Source organism: Pleurodeles waltl, chromosome 1_2 (assembly GCF_031143425.1).
Source record: "Pleurodeles waltl isolate 20211129_DDA chromosome 1_2, aPleWal1.hap1.20221129, whole genome shotgun sequence".
Taxonomy (NCBI): domain Eukaryota; kingdom Metazoa; phylum Chordata; class Amphibia; order Caudata; family Salamandridae; genus Pleurodeles; species Pleurodeles waltl.
In genome coordinates, this window is record NC_090437.1 from 282,771,581 (window position 1) to 282,788,863 (window position 17,283).

Here is a 17,283-nt window from a genome sequence, read left to right on the forward strand (position 1 = left end):
GCACCTTGGGAAACCTACCAAACCTGTGCTTTTCTGAAAACTAGAGACCTAGGGGAATCCAAGATGGGGTGACTTGCGGGGCTCGGACCAGGTTCTGTTACCCAGAATCCTTTGCAAACCTCAACATTTGGCTAAAAAAACACATGTTCCTCACATTTCTGTGGCAGAAAGTTCTGGAATCTGAGAGGAGCCACAAATTTCCTTCCACCCAGCGTTCCCCCAAGTCTCCCGATAAAAATGATGCCTCACTTGCGTGGGTAGGCCTAGCGCCCGTGACAGGAAACACCCCAAAGCGCAACATGGACACATCCAAAATTTTGGAAGAAAACAGAGGTTTTTTTGCGAAGTGCCTACCTGTAGATTTTGGCCTCTAGCTCAGCCGGCACCTAGGGAAACCTACCAAACCTGTGCATTTCTGAAAACTAGAGACCTAGGGGAATCCAAGATGGGGTGACTTGCGGGGCTCGGACCAGGTTCTGTTACCCAGAATCCTTTGCAAACCTCAAAATTTGGCTAATAAAACACATGTTCCTCACATTTCTGTGGCAGAAAGTTCTGGAATCTGAGAGGAGCCACAAATTTCCTTCCACCCAGCGTTCCCCCAAGTCTCCCGATAAAAATGATACCTCACTTGCGTGGGTAGGCCTAGCGCCCGTGACAGGAAACACCCCAAAGCGCAACGTGGACATCCAAAATTTTTGAAGAAAACAGAGGTGTTTTTTGCGAAGTGCCTACCTGTAGATTTTGGCCTCTAGCTCAGCCGGCACCTAGGGAAACCTACCAATCCTGTGCATTTCTGAAAACTAGAGACCTAGGGGAATCCAAGACGGGGTGACTTGCGGGGCTCGGACCAGGTTCTGTTACCCAGAATCCTTTGCAAACCTCAAAATTTGGCTAAAAAAACACATGTTCCTCACATTTCTGTGGCAGAAAGTTCTGGAATCTGAGAGGAGCCACAAATTTCCTTCCACCCAGCGTTCCCCCAAGTCGCCCGATAAAAATGATACCTCACTTGCGTGGGTAGGCCTAGCGCCCGCAACAGGAAACACCCCAAAGCGCAACGTGGACACATCCAAAATTTTGGAAGAAAACAGAGGTGTTTTTTGCGAAGTGCCTACCTGTAGATTTTGGCCTCTAGCTCAGCCGGCACCTTGGGAAACCTACCAAACCTGTGCTTTTCTGAAAACTAGAGACCTAGGGGAATCCAAGATAGGGTGACTTGCGGGGCTCGGACCAGGTTCTGTGACCCAGAATCCTTTGCAAACCTCAAAATTTGGCTAAAAAAACACATGTTCCTCACATTTCTGTGGCAGAAAGTTCTGGAATCTGAGAGGAGCCACAAATTTCCTTCCACCCAGCGTTCCCCCAAGTCTCCCGATAAAAATGATGCCTCACTTGCGTGGGTAGGCCTAGCGCCCGTGACAGGAAACACCCCAAAGCGCAACATGGACACATCCAAAATTTTGGAAGAAAACAGAGGTTTTTTTGCGAAGTGCCTACCTGTAGATTTTGGCCTCTAGCTCAGCCGGCACCTAGGGAAACCTACCAAACCTGTGCATTTCTGAAAACTAAAGACCTAGGGGAATCCAAGATGGGGTGACTTGCGGGGCTCGGACCAGGTTCTGTTACCCAGAATCCTTTGCAAACCTCAAAATTTGGCTAATAAAACACATGTTCCTCACATTTCTGTGGCAGAAAGTTTTGGAATCTGAGAGGAGCCACAAATTTCCTTCCACCCAGCGTTCCCCCAAGTCTCCCGATAAAAATGATACCTCACTTGCGTGGGTAGGCCTAGCGCCCGCGACAGGAAACACCCCAAAGCGCAACGTGGACACATCCAAAATTTTGGAAGAAAACAGAGGTGTTTTTTGCGAAGTGCCTACCTGTAGATTTTGGCCTCTAGCTCAGCCGGCACCTAGGGAAACCTACCAAACCTGTGCATTTCTGAAAACTAGAGACCTAGGGGAATCCAAGATGGGGTGACTTGCGGGGCTCGGACCAGGTTCTGTTACCCAGAATCCTTTGCAAACCTCAAACTTTGGCTAAAAAAAACACATGTTCCTCACATTTCTGTGGCAGAAAGTTCTGGAATCTGAGAGGAGCCACAAATTTCCTTCCACCCAGCGTTCCCCCAAGTCTCCCGATAAAAATGATACCTCACTTGCGTGGGTAGGCCTAGCGCCCGCGACAGGAAACACCCCAAAGCGCAACGTGGACACATCCAAAATTTTGGAAGAAAACAGAGGTGTTTTTTGCGAAGTGCCTACCTGTAGATTTTGGCCTCTAGCTCAGCCGGCACCTAGGGAAACCTACCAAACCTGTGCATTTCTGAAAACTAGAGACCTAGGGGAATCCAAGACGGGGTGACTTGCGGGGCTAGGACCAGGTTCTGTTACCCAGAATCCTTTGCAAACCTCAAAATTTGGCTAAAAAAACACATGTTCCTCACATTTCTGTGGCAGAAAGTTCTGGAATCTGAGAGGAGCCACAAATTTCCTTCCACCCAGCGTTCCCCCAAGCCTCCCGATAAAAATGATACCTCACTTGCGTGGGTAGGCCTAGCGCCCGCGACAGGAAACACCCCAAAGCGCAACGTGGACACATCCAAAATTTTGGAAGAAAACAGAGGTGTTTTTTGCGAAGTGCCTACCTGTAGATTTTGGCCTCTAGCTCAGCTGGCACCTAGGGAAACCTACCAAACCTGTGCATTTCTGAAAACTAGAGACCTAGGGGAATCCAAGACGGGGTGACTTGCGGGGCTCGGACCAGGTTCTGTTACCCAGAATCCTTTGCAAACCTCAACATTTGGCTAAAAAAACACATGTTCCTCACATTTCTGTGGCAGATAGTTCTGGAATCTGAGAGGAGCCACAAATTTCCTTCCACCCAGCGTTCCCCCAAGTCGCCCGATAAAAATGATACCTCACTTGCGTGGGTAGGCCTAGCGCCCGCGACAGGAAACACCCCAAAGCGCAACGTGGACACATCCCAAATTTTGGAAGAAAACAGAGGTGTTTTTTGCGAAGTGCCTACCTGTAGATTTTGGCCTCTAGCTCAGCCGGCACCTAGGGGAACCTACCAAACCTGTGCATTTCTGAAAACTAGAGACCTAGGGGAATCCAAGATGGGGTGACTTGCGGGGCTCGGACCAGGTTCTGTTACCCTGAATCCTTTGCAAACCTCAAAATTTGGCTAAAAAAACACATGTTCCTCACATTTCTGTGGCAGAAAGTTCTGGAATCTGAGAGGAGCCACAAATTTCCTTCCACCCAGCGTTCCCCCAAGTCTCCCGATAAAAATGATACCTCACTTGCGTGGGTAGGCCTAGCGCCCGCAACAGGAAACACCCCAAAGCGCAACGTGGACACATCCAAAATTTTGGAAGAAAACAGAGGTGTTTTTTGCGAAGTGCCTACCTGTAGATTTTGGCCTCTAGCTCAGCCGGCACCTAGGGAAACCTACCAAACCTGTGCATTTCTGAACACTATTGACCTAGGGGAATCCAAAATGGGGTGACTTGCGGGGCTCGGACCAGGTTCTGTTACCCAGAATCCTTTGCAAACCTCAAAATTTGGCTAAAAAAACACATGTTCCTCACATTTCTGTGGCAGAAAGTTCTGGAATCTGAGAGGAGCCACAAATTTCCTTCCACCCAGTGTTCCCCGAAGCCTCCCGATAAAAATGATACCTCACTTGCGTGGGTAGGCCTAGGGCCCGCGACAGGAAACACCCCAAAGCGCAACGTGGACACATCCAACATTTTTGAAGAAAACACAGGTGTTTTTTGCGAAGTGCCTACCTGTAAATTTTGACCTCTAGCTCAGCCGGCATCTAGGGAAACCTACCAAACCAGTGCATTTCTGAAAACTAGAGACCTAGGGGAATCCAAGATGGGGTGACTTGCGGGGCTCGGACCAGGTTCTGTTACCCAGAATCCTTTGCAAACCTCAAAATTTGGCTAAAAAAACACATGTTCCTCACATTTCTGTGGCAGAAAGTTCTGGAATCTGAGAGGAGCCACAAAATTCCTTCCACCCAGCGTTCCCCCAAGTCTCCCGATAAAAATGATACCTCACTTGCGTGGGTAGGCCTAGCGCCCGCGACAGGAAACACCCCAAAGCGCAACGTGGACACATCCAAAATTTTGGAAGAAAACAGAGGTGTTTTTTGCGAAGTGCCTACCTGTAGATTTTGGCCTCTAGCTCAGCCGGCACCTAGGGAAACCTACCAATCCTGTGCATTTCTGAAAACTAGAGACCTAGGGGTATCCAAGACGGGGTGACTTGCGGGGCTCGGACCAGGTTCTGTTACCCAGAATCCTTTGCAAACCTCAAAATTTGGCTAAAAAAACACATGTTCCTCACATTTCTGTGGCAGAAAGTTCTGGAATCTGAGAGGAGCCACAAATTTCCTTCCACCCAGCGTTCCCCCAAGTCGCCCGATAAAAATGATACCTCACTTGCGTGGGTAGGCCTAGCGCCCGCAACAGGAAACACCCCAAAGCGCAACGTGGACACATCCAAAATTTTGGAAGAAAACAGAGGTGTTTTTTGCGAAGTGCCTACCTGTAGATTTTGGCCTCTAGCTCAGCCGGCACCTTGGGAAACCTACCAAACCTGTGCTTTTCTGAAAACTAGAGACCTAGGGGAATCCAAGATGGGGTGACTTGCGGGGCTCGGACCAGGTTCTGTTACCCAGAATCCTTTGCAAACCTCAAAATTTGGCTAAAAAAACACATGTTCCTCACATTTCTGTGGCAGAAAGTTCTGGAATCTGAGAGGGGCCACAAATTTCCTTCCACCCAGCGTTCCCCCAAGTCTCCCGATAAAAATGATGCCTCACTTGCGTGGGTAGGCCTAGCACCCGTGACAGGAAACACCCCAAAGCGCAACATGGACACATCCAAAATTTTGGAAGAAAACAGAGGTTTTTTTGCGAAGTGCCTACCTGTAGATTTTGGCCTCTAGCTCAGCCGGCACCTAGGGAAACCTACCAAACCTGTACATTTCTGAAAACTAGAGACCTAGGGGAATCCAAGATGGGATGACTTGCGGGGCTCGGACCAGGTTCTGTTACCCAGAATCCTTTGCAAACCTCAAAATTTGGCTAATAAAACACATGTTCCTCACATTTCTGTGGCAGAAAGTTCTGGAATCTGAGAGGAGCCACAAATTTCCTTTCACCCAGCGTTCCCCCAAGTCTCCCGATAAAAATGATACCTCACTTGCGTGGGTAGGCCTAGCGCCCGCGACAGGAAACACCCCAAAGCGCAACGTGGACACATCCAAAATTTTGGAAGAAAACAGAGGTGTTTTTTGCGAAGTGCCTACCTGTAGATTTTGGCCTCTAGCTCAGCCGGCACCTAGGGAAACCTACCAAACCTGTGCATTTCTGAAAACTAGAGACCTAGGGGAATCCAAGATGGGGTGACTTGCGGGGCTCGGACCAGGTTCTGTTACCCAGAATCCTTTGCAAACCTCAAACTTTGGCTAAAAAAACACATGTTCCTCACATTTCTGTGGCAGAAAGTTCTGGAATCTGAGAGGAGCCACAAATTTCCTTCCACCCAGCGTTCCCCAAGTCTCCCGATAAAAATGATACCTCACTTGCGTGGGTAGGCCTAGCGCCCGCGACAGGAAACACCCCAAAGCGCAACGTGGACACATCCAAAATTTTGGAAGAAAACAGAGGTGTTTTTTGCGAAGTGCCTACCTGTAGATTTTGGCCTCTAGCTCAGCCGGCACCTAGGGAAACCTACCAATCCTGTGCATTTCTGAAAACTAGAGACCTAGGGGAATCCAAGACGGGGTGACTTGCGGGGCTCGGACCAGGTTCTGTTACCCAGAATCCTTTGCAAACCTCAAAATTTGGCTAGAAAAACACATGTTCCTCATATTTCTGTGGCAGAAAGTTCTGGAATCTGAGAGGAGCCACAAATTTCCTTCCACCCAGCGTTCCCCCAAGTCGCCCGATAAAAATTATACCTCACTTGCGTGGGTAGGCCTAGCGCCCGCAACAGGAAACACCCCAAAGCGCAACGTGGACACATCCAAAATTTTGGAAGAAAACAGAGGTGTTTTTTGCGAAGTGCCTACCTGTAGATTTTGGCCTCTAGCTCAGCCGGCACCTTGGGAAACCTACCAAACCTGTGCTTTTCTGAAAACTAGAGACCTAGGGGAATCCAAGATGGGGTGACTTGCGGGGCTCGGACCAGGTTCTGTTACCCAGAATCCTTTGCAAACCTCAACATTTGGCTAAAAAAACACATGTTCCTCACATTTCTGTGGCAGAAAGTTCTGGAATCTGAGAGGAGCCACAAATTTCCTTCCACCCAGCGTTCCCCCAAGTCTCCCGATAAAAATGATGCCTCACTTGCGTGGGTAGGCCTAGCGCCCGTGACAGGAAACACCCCAAAGCGCAACATGGACACATCCAAAATTTTGGAAGAAAACAGAGGTTTTTTTGCGAAGTGCCTACCTGTAGATTTTGGCCTCTAGCTCAGCCGGCACCTAGGGAAACCTACCAAACCTGTGCATTTCTGAAAACTAGAGACCTAGGGGAATCCAAGATGGGGTGACTTGCGGGGCTCGGACCAGGTTCTGTTACCCAGAATCCTTTGCAAACCTCAAAATTTGGCTAATAAAACACATGTTCCTCACATTTCTGTGGCAGAAAGTTCTGGAATCTGAGAGGAGCCACAAATTTCCTTCCACCCAGCGTTCCCCCAAGTCTCCCGATAAAAATGATACCTCACTTGCGTGGGTAGGCCTAGCGCCCGCGACAGGAAACACCCCAAAGCGCAACGTGGACATCCAAAATTTTGGAAGAAAACAGAGGTGTTTTTTGCGAAGTGCCTACCTGTAGATTTTGGCCTCTAGCTCAGCCGGCACCTAGGGAAACCTACCAATCCTGTGCATTTCTGAAAACTAGAGACCTAGGGGAATCCAAGACGGGGTGACTTGCGGGGCTCGGACCAGGTTCTGTTACCCAGAATCCTTTGCAAACCTCAAAATTTGGCTAAAAAAACACATGTTCCTCACATTTCTGTGGCAGAAAGTTCTGGAATCTGAGAGGAGCCACAAATTTCCTTCCACCCAGCGTTCCCCCAAGTCGCCCGATAAAAATGATACCTCACTTGCGTGGGTAGGCCTAGCGCCCGCAACAGGAAACACCCCAAAGCGCAACGTGGACACATCCAAAATTTTGGAAGAAAACAGAGGTGTTTTTTGCGAAGTGCCTACCTGTAGATTTTGGCCTCTAGCTCAGCCGGCACCTTGGGAAACCTACCAAACCTGTGCTTTTCTGAAAACTAGAGACCTAGGGGAATCCAAGATAGGGTGACTTGCGGGGCTCGGACCAGGTTCTGTGACCCAGAATCCTTTGCAAACCTCAAAATTTGGCTAAAAAAACACATGTTCCTCACATTTCTGTGGCAGAAAGTTCTGGAATCTGAGAGGAGCCACAAATTTCCTTCCACCCAGCGTTCCCCCAAGTCTCCCGATAAAAATGATGCCTCACTTGCGTGGGTAGGCCTAGCGCCCGTGACAGGAAACACCCCAAAGCGCAACATGGACACATCCAAAATTTTGGAAGAAAACAGAGGTTTTTTTGCGAAGTGCCTACCTGTAGATTTTGGCCTCTAGCTCAGCCGGCACCTAGGGAAACCTACCAAACCTGTGCATTTCTGAAAACTAAAGACCTAGGGGAATCCAAGATGGGGTGACTTGCGGGGCTCGGACCAGGTTCTGTTACCCAGAATCCTTTGCAAACCTCAAAATTTGGCTAATAAAACACATGTTCCTCACATTTCTGTGGCAGAAAGTTCTGGAATCTGAGAGGAGCCACAAATTTCCTTCCACCCAGCGTTCCCCCAAGTCTCCCGATAAAAATGATACCTCACTTGCGTGGGTAGGCCTAGCGCCCGCGACAGGAAACACCCCAAAGCGCAACGTGGACACATCCAAAATTTTGGAAGAAAACACAGGTGTTTTTTGCGAAGTGCCTACCTGTAGATTTTGGCCTCTAGCTCAGCCGGCACCTAGGGAAACCTACCAAACCTGTGCATTTCTGAAAACTAGAGACCTAGGGGTATCCAAGACGGGGTGACTTGCGGGGCTCGGACCAGGTTCTGTTACCCAGAATCCTTTGCAAACCTCAAAATTTGGCTAAAAAAACACATGTTCCTCACATTTCTGTGGCAGAAAGTTCTGGAATCTGAGAGGAGCCACAAATTTCCTTCCACCCAGCGTTCCCCCAAGTCGCCCGATAAAAATGATACCTCACTTGCGTGGGTAGGCCTAGCGCCCGCAACAGGAAACACCCCAAAGCGCAACGTGGACACATCCAAAATTTTGGAAGAAAACAGAGGTGTTTTTTGCGAAGTGCCTACCTGTAGATTTTGGCCTCTAGCTCAGCCGGCACCTTGGGAAACCTACCAAACCCGTGCTTTTCTGAAAACTAGAGACCTAGGGGAATCCAAGATGGGGTGACTTGCGGGGCTCGGACCAGGTTCTGTTACCCAGAATCCTTTGCAAACCTCAAAATTTGGCTAAAAAAACACATGTTCCTCACATTTCTGTGGCAGAAAGTTCTGGAATCTGAGAGGAGCCACAAATTTCCTTCCACCCAGCGTTCCCCCAAGTCTCCCGATAAAAATGATGCCTCACTTGCGTGGGTAGGCCTAGCACCCGTGACAGGAAACACCCCAAAGCGCAACATGGACACATCCAAAATTTTGGAAGAAAACAGAGGTTTTTTTGCGAAGTGCCTACCTGTAGATTTTGGCCTCTAGCTCAGCCGGCACCTAGGGAAACCTACCAAACCTGTACATTTCTGAAAACTAGAGACCTAGGGGAATCCAAGATGGGATGACTTGCGGGGCTCGGACCAGGTTCTGTTACCCAGAATCCTTTGCAAACCTCAAAATTTGGCTAATAAAACACATGTTCCTCACATTTCTGTGGCAGAAAGTTCTGGAATCTGAGAGGAGCCACAAATTTCCTTTCACCCAGCGTTCCCCCAAGTCTCCCGATAAAAATGATACCTCACTTGCGTGGGTAGGCCTAGCGCCCGCGACAGGAAACACCCCAAAGCGCAACGTGGACACATCCAAAATTTTGGAAGAAAACAGAGGTGTTTTTTGCGAAGTGCCTACCTGTAGATTTTGGCCTCTAGCTCAGCCGGCACCTAGGGAAACCTACCAAACCTGTGCATTTCTGAAAACTAGAGACCTAGGGGAATCCAAGATGGGGTGACTTGCGGGGCTCGGACCAGGTTCTGTTACCCAGAATCCTTTGCAAACCTCAAACTTTGGCTAAAAAAACACATGTTCCTCACATTTCTGTGGCAGAAAGTTCTGGAATCTGAGAGGAGCCACAAATTTCCTTCCACCCAGCGTTCCCCAAGTCTCCCGATAAAAATGATACCTCACTTGCGTGGGTAGGCCTAGCGCCCGCGACAGGAAACACCCCCAAAGCGCAACGTGGACACATCCAAAATTTTGGAAGAAAACAGAGGTGTTTTTTGCGAAGTGCCTACCTGTAGATTTTGGCCTCTAGCTCAGCCGGCACCTAGGGAAACCTACCAATCCTGTGCATTTCTGAAAACTAGAGACCTAGGGGAATCCAAGACGGGGTGACTTGCGGGGCTCGGACCAGGTTCTGTTACCCAGAATCCTTTGCAAACCTCAAAATTTGGCTAGAAAAACACATGTTCCTCATATTTCTGTGGCAGAAAGTTCTGGAATCTGAGAGGAGCCACAAATTTCCTTCCACCCAGCGTTCCCCCAAGTCGCCCGATAAAAATTATACCTCACTTGCGTGGGTAGGCCTAGCGCCCGCAACAGGAAACACCCCAAAGCGCAACGTGGACACATCCAAAATTTTGGAAGAAAACAGAGGTGTTTTTTGCGAAGTGCCTACCTGTAGATTTTGGCCTCTAGCTCAGCCGGCACCTTGGGAAACCTACCAAACCTGTGCTTTTCTGAAAACTAGAGACCTAGGGGAATCCAAGATGGGGTGACTTGCGGGGCTCGGACCAGGTTCTGTTACCCAGAATCCTTTGCAAACCTCAACATTTGGCTAAAAAAACACATGTTCCTCACATTTCTGTGGCAGAAAGTTCTGGAATCTGAGAGGAGCCACAAATTTCCTTCCACCCAGCGTTCCCCCAAGTCTCCCGATAAAAATGATGCCTCACTTGCGTGGGTAGGCCTAGCGCCCGTGACAGGAAACACCCCAAAGCGCAACATGGACACATCCAAAATTTTGGAAGAAAACAGAGGTTTTTTTGCGAAGTGCCTACCTGTAGATTTTGGCCTCTAGCTCAGCCGGCACCTAGGGAAACCTACCAAACCTGTGCATTTCTGAAAACTAGAGACCTAGGGGAATCCAAGATGGGGTGACTTGCGGGGCTCGGACCAGGTTCTGTTACCCAGAATCCTTTGCAAACCTCAAAATTTGGCTAATAAAACACATGTTCCTCACATTTCTGTGGCAGAAAGTTCTGGAATCTGAGAGGAGCCACAAATTTCCTTCCACCCAGCGTTCCCCCAAGTCTCCCGATAAAAATGATACCTCACTTGCGTGGGTAGGCCTAGCGCCCGCGACAGGAAACACCCCAAAGCGCAACGTGGACATCCAAAATTTTGGAAGAAAACAGAGGTGTTTTTTGCGAAGTGCCTACCTGTAGATTTTGGCCTCTAGCTCAGCCGGCACCTAGGGAAACCTACCAATCCTGTGCATTTCTGAAAACTAGAGACCTAGGGGAATCCAAGACGGGGTGACTTGCGGGGCTCGGACCAGGTTCTGTTACCCAGAATCCTTTGCAAACCTCAAAATTTGGCTAAAAAAACACATGTTCCTCACATTTCTGTGGCAGAAAGTTCTGGAATCTGAGAGGAGCCACAAATTTCCTTCCACCCAGCGTTCCCCCAAGTCGCCCGATAAAAATGATACCTCACTTGCGTGGGTAGGCCTAGCGCCCGCAACAGGAAACACCCCAAAGCGCAACGTGGACACATCCAAAATTTTGGAAGAAAACAGAGGTGTTTTTTGCGAAGTGCCTACCTGTAGATTTTGGCCTCTAGCTCAGCCGGCACCTTGGGAAACCTACCAAACCTGTGCTTTTCTGAAAACTAGAGACCTAGGGGAATCCAAGATAGGGTGACTTGCGGGGCTCGGACCAGGTTCTGTGACCCAGAATCCTTTGCAAACCTCAAAATTTGGCTAAAAAAACACATGTTCCTCACATTTCTGTGGCAGAAAGTTCTGGAATCTGAGAGGAGCCACAAATTTCCTTCCACCCAGCGTTCCCCCAAGTCTCCCGATAAAAATGATGCCTCACTTGCGTGGGTAGGCCTAGCGCCCGTGACAGGAAACACCCCAAAGCGCAACATGGACACATCCAAAATTTTGGAAGAAAACAGAGGTTTTTTTTGCGAAGTGCCTACCTGTAGATTTTGGCCTCTAGCTCAGCCGGCACCTAGGGAAACCTACCAAACCTGTGCATTTCTGAAAACTAAAGACCTAGGGGAATCCAAGATGGGGTGACTTGCGGGGCTCGGACCAGGTTCTGTTACCCAGAATCCTTTGCAAACCTCAAAATTTGGCTAATAAAACACATGTTCCTCACATTTCTGTGGCAGAAAGTTCTGGAATCTGAGAGGAGCCACAAATTTCCTTCCACCCAGCGTTCCCCCAAGTCTCCCGATAAAAATGATACCTCACTTGCGTGGGTAGGCCTAGCGCCCGCGACAGGAAACACCCCAAAGCGCAACGTGGACACATCCAAAATTTTGGAAGAAAACAGAGGTGTTTTTTGCGAAGTGCCTACCTGTAGATTTTGGCCTCTAGCTCAGCCGGCACCTAGGGAAACCTACCAAACCTGTGCATTTCTGAAAACTAGAGACCTAGGGGAATCCAAGATGGGGTGACTTGCGGGGCTCGGACCAGGTTCTGTTACCCAGAATCCTTTGCAAACCTCAAACTTTGGCTAAAAAAACACATGTTCCTCACATTTCTGTGGCAGAAAGTTCTGGAATCTGAGAGGAGCCACAAATTTCCTTCCACCCAGCGTTCCCCCAAGTCTCCCGATAAAAATGATACCTCACTTGCGTGGGTAGGCCTAGCGCCCGCGACAGGAAACACCCCAAAGCGCAACGTGGACACATCCAAAATTTTGGAAGAAAACAGAGGTGTTTTTTGCGAAGTGCCTACCTGTAGATTTTGGCCTCTAGCTCAGCCGGCACCTAGGGAAACCTACCAAACCTGTGCATTTCTGAAAACTAGAGACCTAGGGGAATCCAAGACGGGGTGACTTGCGGGGCTAGGACCAGGTTCTGTTACCCAGAATCCTTTGCAAACCTCAACATTTGGCTAAAAAAACACATGTTCCTCACATTTCTGTGGCAGAAAGTTCTGGAATCTGAGAGGAGCCACAAATTTCCTTCCACCCAGCGTTCCCCCAAGTCGCCCGATAAAAATGATACCTCACTTGCGTGGGTAGGCCTAGCGCCCGCGACAGGAAACACCCCAAAGCGCAACGTGGACACATCCAAAATTTTGGAAGAAAACAGAGGTGTTTTTTGCGAAGTGCCTACCTGTAGATTTTGGCCTCTAGCTCAGCCGGCACCTAGGGAAACCTACCAAACCTGTGCATTTCTGAACACTAGAGACCTAGGGGAATCCAAGATGGGGTGACTTGCGGGGCTCGGACCAGGTTCTGTTACCCAGAATCCTTTGCAAACCTCAAAATTTGGCTAAAAAAACACATGTTCCTCACATTTCTGTGGCAGAAAGTTCTGGAATCTGAGAGGAGCCACAAATTTCCTTCCACCCAGCGTTCCCCCAAGCCTCCCGATAAAAATGATACCTCACTTGCGTGGGTAGGCCTAGCGCCTGCGACAGGAAACACCCCAAAGCGCAACGTGGACACATCCAAAATTTTTGAAGAAAACACAGGTGTTTTTTGCGAAGGGCCTACCTGTAAATTTTGGCCTCTAGCTCAGCCGGCACCTAGGGAAACCTACCAATCCTGTGCATTTCTGAAAACTAGAGACCTAGGGGAATCCAAGACGGGGTGACTTGCGGGGCTCGGACCAGGTTCTGTTACCCAGAATCCTTTGCAAACCTCAAAATTTGGCTAAAAAAACACATGTTCCTCACATTTCTGTGGCAGAAAGTTCTGGAATCTGAGAGGAGCCACAAATTTCCTTCCACCCAGCGTTCCCCCAAGTCGCCCGATAAAAATGATACCTCACTTGCGTGGGTAGGCCTAGCGCCCGCGACAGGAAACACCCCAAAGCGCAACGTGGACACATCCAAAATTTTGGAAGAAAACAGAGTTGATTTTTGCGAAGTGCCTACCTGTAGATTTTGGCCTCTAGCTCAGCCGGCACCTTGGGAAACCTACCAAACCTGTGCATTTCTGAAAACTAGAGACCTAGGGGAATCCAAGATGGGGTGACTTGCGGGGCTCGGACCAGGTTCTGTTACCCAGAATCCTTTGCAAACCTCAAAATTTGGCTAAAAAAACACATGTTCCTCACATTTCTGTGGCAGAAAGTTCTGGAATCTGAGAGGAGCCACAAATTTCCTTCCACCCAGCGTTCCCCCAAGTCTCCCGATAAAAATGATGCCTCACTTGCGTGGGTAGGCCTAGCGCCCGCGACAGGAAACACCCCAAAGCGCAACATGGACACATCCAAAATTTTGGAAGAAAACAGAGGTTTTTTTGCGAAGTGCCTACCTGTAGATTTTGGCCTCTAGCTCAGCCGGCACCTACGGAAACCTACCAAACCTGTGCATTTCTGAAAACTAGAGACCTAGGGGAATCCAAGATGGGGTGACTTGCGGGGCTCGGACCAGGTTCTGTTACCCAGAATCCTTTGCAAACCTCAAAATTTGGCTAATAAAACACATGTTCCTCACATTTCTGTGGCAGAAAGTTCTGGAATCTGAGAGGAGCCACAAATTTCCTTCCACCCAGCGTTCCCCCAAGTCTCCCGATAAAAATGATACCTCACTTGCGTGGGTAGGCCTAGCGCCCGCGACAGGAAACACCTCAAAGCGCAACGTGGACACATCCAAAATTTTGGAAGAAAACAGAGGTGTTTTTTGCGAAGTGCCTACCTGTAGATTTTGGCCTCTAGCTCAGCCGGCACCTAGGGAAACCTACCAAACCTGTGCATTTCTGAAAACTAGAGACCTAGGGGAATCCAAGATGGGGTGACTTGCGGGGCTCGGACCAGGTTCTGTTACCCAGAATCCTTTGCAAACCTCAGAATTTGGCTAAAAAAACACATGTTCCTCACATTTCTGTGGCAGAAAGTTCTGGAATCTGAGAGGAGCCACAAATTTCCTTCCACCCAGCGTTCCCCCAAGCCTCCTGATAAAAATGATACCTCACTTGCGTGGGTAGGCCTAGCGCCCGCGACAGGAAACACCCCAAAGCGCAACGTGGACACATCCAAAATTTTTTACGAAAACACAGGTGTTTTTTACGAAGGGCCTACCTGTAAATTTTGGCCTCTAGCTCAGCCGGCACCTAGGGAAACCTACCAAACCTGTGCATTTCTGAAAACTAGAGACCTAGGGGAATCCAAGATGGGGTGACTTGCGGGGCTCGGACCAGGTTCTGTTACCCAGAATCCTTTGCAAACCTCAAAATTTGGCTAAAAAAACACATGTTCCTCACATTTCTGTGGCAGAAAGTTCGGGAATCGGAGAGGAGCCACGAATTTCCTTCCACCCAGCGTTCCCCCAAGTCTCCCGATAAAAATGACACCTCACTTTCGTGGGTAGGCCTAGCGCCCGCGACAGGAAACACCCCAAAGCGCAACGTGGACACATCCAAAATTTTGGAAGAAAACAGAGGTGTTTTTTGCGAACTGCCTACCTGTAGATTTTGGCCTCTAGCTCAGCCGGCACCTAGGGAAACCTTCCAGACCTGTGCATTTTTGAAAACTAGAGACTTAGGGGAATCCAAGGAGGGGTGACTTGCGGGGCTCGGACCAGGTTCTGTTACCCAGAATCCTTTGCAAACCTCAAAATTTGGCTAAAAAAACACATGTTCCTCACATTTCTGTGGCAGAAAGTTCTGGCATCTGAGAGGAGCCACAAATTTCCTTCCACCAAGCGTTCCCCCAAGTCTCCCGACAAAAATGATGCCTCACTTGCGTGGGTAGGCCTAGCGCCCGCGACAGGAAACACCCCAAAGCGCAACGTGGACACAGCCAAAATTTTGGACGAAAACAGAGGTGTTTTTTGCGAAGTGCCTTCCTGTAGATTTTGGCCTCTAGCTCAGCCGGCACCTAGAGAAACCTACCAAACCTGTGCATTTCTGAAAACTAGAGACCTAGGGGAATCCAAGATGGGGTGACTTGCGGGGCTCGGACCAGGTTCTGTTACCCAGAATCCTTTGCAAACCTCAAAATTTGGCTAAAAAAACACATGTTCCTCACATTTCTGTGGCAGAAAGTTCTGGAATCGGAGAGGAGCCACGAATTTCCTTCCTCCCAGCGTTCCCCCAAGTCTCCCGATAAAAATGACACCTCACTTTCGTGGGTAGGCCTAGCGCCCGCGACAGGAAACACCCCAAAGCGCAACGTGGACACATCCAAAATTTTGGAAGAAAACAGAGGTGTTTTTTGCGAACTGCCTACCTGTAGATTTTGGCCTCTAGCTCAGCCGGCACCTAGGGAAACCTACCAGACCTGTGCATTTCTGAAAACTAGAGACTTAGGGGAATCCAAGGAGGGGTGACTTGCGGGGCTCGGACCAGGTTCTGTTACCCAGAATCCTTTGCAAACCTCAAAATTTGGCTAAAAAAACACATGTTCCTCACATTTCTGTGGCAGAAAGTTCTGGCATCTGAGAGGAGCCACAAATTTCCTTCCACCAAGCGTTCCCCCAAGTCTCCCGACAAAAATGATGCCTCACTTGCGTGGGTAGGCCTAGCGCCCGCGACAGGAAACAACCCAAAGCGCAACGTGGACACAGCCAAAATTTTGGACGAAAACAGAGGTGTTTTTTGCAAAGTGCCTACCTGTAGATTTTGGCCTCTAGCTCAGCCGGCACCTAGAGAAACCTACCAAACCTGTGCATTTCTGAAAACTAGAGACCTAGGGGAATCCAAGATGGGGTGACTTGCGGGGCTCGGACCAGGTTCTGTTACCCAGAATCCTTTGCAAACCTCAAAATTTGGCTAAAAAAAACATGTTCCTCACATTTCTGTGGCAGAAAGTTCTGGAATCTGAGAGGAGCCACAAATTTCCTTCCACCCAGCGTTCCCCCAAGTCTCCCGATAAAAATGATGCCTCACTTGCGTGGGTAGGCCTAGCGCCCGCAACAGGAAACACCCCAAAGCGCAACGTGGACACATCCAAAATTTTGGAAGAAAACAGAGGTTTTTTTGCGAAGTGCCTACCTGTAGATTTTGGCCTCTAGCTCAGCCGGCACCTAGGGAAACCTACCAAACCTGTGCATTTCTGAAAACTACAGACCTAGGGGAATCCAAGGAGGGTTGACTTGCGGGGCTCGGACCAGGTTCTGTTACCCAGAATCCTTTGCAAACCTCAGAATTTGGCTAAAAAAACACATGTTCCTCACATTTCTGTGGCAGAAAGTTCTGGCATCTGAGAGGAGCCACAAATTTCCTTCCACCCAGCGTTCCCCCAAGCCTCCCGATAAAAATGATACCTCACTTGCGTGGGTAGGCCTAGCGCCCGCGACAGGAAACACCCCAAAGCGCAACGTGGACACATCCAAAATTTTTGAAGAAAACACAGGTGTTTTTTGCGAAGGGCCTACCTGTAAATTTTGGCCTCTAGCTCAGCCGGCACCTAGGGAAACCTACCAAACCTGTGCATTTCTGAAAACTAGAGACCTAGGGGAATCCAAGATGGGGTGACTTGCGGGGCTCGGACCAGGTTCTGTTACCCAGAATCCTTTGCAAACCTCAAAATTTGGCTAATAAAACACATGTTCCTCACATTTCTGTGGCAGAAAGTTCTGGAATCTGAGAGGAGCCAGAAATTTCCTTCCACCCAGCGTTCCCCCAAGTCTCCCGATAAAAATGATACCTCACTTGCGTGGGTAGGCCTAGCGCCCGCGACAGGAAACACCCCAAAGCGCAACGTGGACACATCCAAAATTTTGGAAGAAAACAGAGGTGTTTTTTGCGAAGTGCCTACCTGTAGATTTTTGCCTCTAGCTCAGCCGGCACCTAGGGAAACCTACCAAACCTGTGCATTTCTGAAAACTAGAGACCTAGGGGAATCCAAGA